Below are 3,730 nucleotides of genomic sequence, written 5' to 3'. Positions count from 1 at the left end.
ATAAATTCCTCTTTCATTTTCTGAATTAAAATTATTTTTTGATCATTATTTATATTTTTCATGATTTAATGTTTTTTGTGAATATTTTTATTGTTTAAAAATAGTTTTAAGTTTTCAAAATTAATGAAATTTTTTCTCCAAGGTCCTTTGACCTAGTTTAACCTATGATAAATCTCATGTTCATTTATTTGGTGTTTTGATGAGGTTTTAGGATTTTGACCAACCATAATTTAATTTAATGCATTTTTAATTGATTTTAATTGTTTAATTGCAAAATAAATTGTGTTGAGCTTTTGATATTGACTTGTTGAGTTTGACTTGTGTTGTTGGGCCTTGGTCAAGGTTGATTTGACTTTGTTGAGTTAAAATCATTGGATTTAGGGGATTGATGAAATATACATTTCATCTCCCAAAATGAATGAATGATTTTAATTTGAGAAAAACCCTCCTTTGACAAATTTGCGCTGATTCTATTTTCCCTCCTCCCTCTTCATCTCAATCCCATTCTCTTCTCATTCATTTTCATGGACCTATGATATCTCTATATCCTAAGGCTAGTTGATTGCAAAATCAACATAAGTGGGGATGATATTAGGTCCACCCCTTTTGCATATTCTTTTAAGTGTGGTATATTTTAGAAGTATGGTTCATAATACCATATCTCTAACATGCATTAACACTAAAATTTCTATTGCCCGACCTCAAATAGTTGTGACTTCTACATAAGTCCAATTACGATTGCTTAACATAGCACTAAATTTGTGACACAAAAGACATAACATTCTAGTAGGTGAGATTGTAAGTCTTCCCTGTTTCATGGTATTATGTGGAAACTTGGTCTTTTTTCATTCCTTTGGAAGATGTCTTGGTTCAAGGATCCATGCTTGTGAACAGTGGGTTGAGTGTTCTCCAAAGAATGACTGAAACAAAACAAAAGTAAAAGTCATACTAACTTCTAATCAACTAACAAGTAACATTTAATTTCAAGTCATTTACTTTTATGCACTTTAATTTTAAGTCTTTATTCATTTGCCATTATTCATACCATTTAACTTGTTTACTTTAATGCCATTTTCACTTTGCTCACTTGAGCCACACTTTGTGATTATATTGTGATTGTATATACTTGCTTGTGTTTGTGGTCTTTAAACCTTAATGTACATAATAACAACAAAAACCCTAAAAGACAATTGTGTGGACTATTGGTTTTGATCTGAGACATTGGACATAGAATTAGGCAACACTCCCTATGCAAAAAGACTTGGCCAATGCCAACTTTTAGGAAACCAAGTGTTTATGAATTGGAACATCATTTGAAGCAAATATTGAAGATCCATTTGAGTTCATCTGTTACATGGTCTTATTGAAGCTGCTACTTTGAACCTGTGCCTAGTGCCTATCTTTGAGTTCATCTGATACATGGAAAATTATGAAGAAGATCATGGAAATGCTAAGATTGGATGTGGCTATCTTTATTTGATGCCTTGCTCTTCATCTTGCTATTTTGTGTATTGATATTGCTTGATTCTAAAGTCCAAGGGAAATTTGGGTTTATATATGGCATTTTTGTCTATTGGATTGCATCCCATTGGTCAGATCTTTTCAACTCTTAACTTTTAATTTTTGCTTAGGATTAGTCTCTTCATCTTCTTCCACTTCTTAAATTTCAAATCTCTCCCTCCTTTTAAAATCTTCTCTTGCTTGTGATTTCTAAACTTAGATTTGATTGCAAATTAGAAACTTTGGTCTTATGCCATTGCATTTTAAAAACTCTTTTATTAATCAAAGTTGTAAATGAACCTAACTATACTTGACTAAAAATTTCAAAATACAAAAAGAAATAACACTCATTCAAACCTTTTTAGGCCTTTTTTGCCTTTGTTAAACTTAAATTTTTGTTAAAAGCAATACACCCATTTTTGAAATTGTTACCACGAACTACGAGGTTTTGATCCCTCATTTTATGTTGGTACGTAGGCACAAGTCTGAAGGTCTTGTCAAACACAAAAAAATATAATTAATAAATTCTTTTCTCATCCCTCCATTCTATTTTATTGCAAACATCATTTTATACAAAAACACATATGCACACAAGAAAGGGCTCCCTAGGAGTACCTAGGACACTTTGGATGCTAACACCTTCCCTTTGTGTAACCAACCCCCTTACCCGTAATCTTTGGAATTTTATTAGTTTTGATTTGAAAACTTCTTATCTTTAGGTTTTTTTCGTACTTTTCCCTTTTCCCTTGGAAACAATAAAAGCGCGATGGCGACTCTGGTTTAATTGATGTCTAGCTTATCTATAGCTTGATGGTCATGAATTGACCGCTACATATATCATTCTAGTAAGTGAGATTGTAAGTCTCCCATTCTTCATGGAATTATGTGGAAACTTGACTTTTTTCCCATTCATGAGAGCTAGTGGCATACTTGTTGATTTATCCAAGTTGGAGCCCTTCTCATGGATGATGTAACGGTAAATTCATGACCATTAAGCTACGGATAAGCTTAACATCAATAAAACCAGAGTCGCCACCACATTTTTATTGTTTCCAAAGGAAAAGGGAAAAGTACGAACAAAACCCAAAGATAAGAAGTTTTCAAGTTAAAACTAATAAAATGCCAGAGATTACAGGTAAAGGGGTTGGTTACACAGATGGAAGGTGTTAGCACCCAAAGTGTCCTAGGTACTCCTAGGGAGCCCTTTTTTATGTGTGTATGTGTTTTTGGTATAAAAGATGTTTGAGAAAAATAGAGTGTGATGGTGAGAAAAGAATTCATTGATTATATTTTTATGTTTGACAAGACCTTCGGACTTGTGCCTACGTACCAACATAAAAATGAGGGATCAAAACCTCGTAGTTCGTCGTAACAATTTCAAAATGAGTGGATTGATTTTAACAAAAGTTTAAATTTAAAAGAGGAACAAAGGGCCTAAAAGTTTGAATGAGTGTTAGTTCTTTATGTCTTTTGAAATTTTAAGTCAATATGATTAGATTCATTTACAAGTTTGATTGAGAAAAGAGTTTAAAAATGCAATGGCATAAGGCCAAAGTTTCTAATTTGCAATAAGGTCTAAGTTTAGACATGACAAGCAAATAAATTTTTTAAAAAGGGAGAAGAGATTTGAAATTTAAGAAGTGGGAGGAGATGAAGAGACTAATCCTAAGTAGAAAATTAAAAGTTAAGAGTTGAAAAGATCTGATCGATGGGATGCAATCCAACAAACAAGAATGTGATATAGAAACCCATTTTCCCTTTGGACTTTAAATCAAGCAATATCAATAAGCAAGTAGAAAAATGAAGAGCAAGGCATCAAATAAAGATAGCCACATCCAAGCAAGCAACTTCATAGTCTTCTTCTTCTCATGTATCAGATGACATACTCCTTGATTGGCTCAGAATAAGGCATTAGACACAGGTTCAAAGTAACAGTTGTATCAAGACCATGTAGAAGATGAATTCATGTGGCATTGGCCAATTCCTTTTGCATAAGGAATGTTGCCTAGTTCTAAGACCAAGAGTTCATATCAAATCCAACAGTCCACACAAACATTTTTTAGGGTTTTTGTTGTTTATTAAGTATTTTAAGGTCCTAAGACCACAAACACAAACAAAATACACAAAAACAAATATATACAATCACAATATATGGCTCAAATGAGCAAAGTGAAAATGACATAAACATAAACAAGTTAAATCATATGTAAGTGACAAATGAAATGGTAAA

Source organism: Lathyrus oleraceus, chromosome 6, assembly GCF_024323335.1.
Source record: "Lathyrus oleraceus cultivar Zhongwan6 chromosome 6, CAAS_Psat_ZW6_1.0, whole genome shotgun sequence".
NCBI classification, from domain to species: domain Eukaryota; kingdom Viridiplantae; phylum Streptophyta; class Magnoliopsida; order Fabales; family Fabaceae; genus Lathyrus; species Lathyrus oleraceus.
This window is presented reverse-complemented; position numbering follows the sequence as displayed.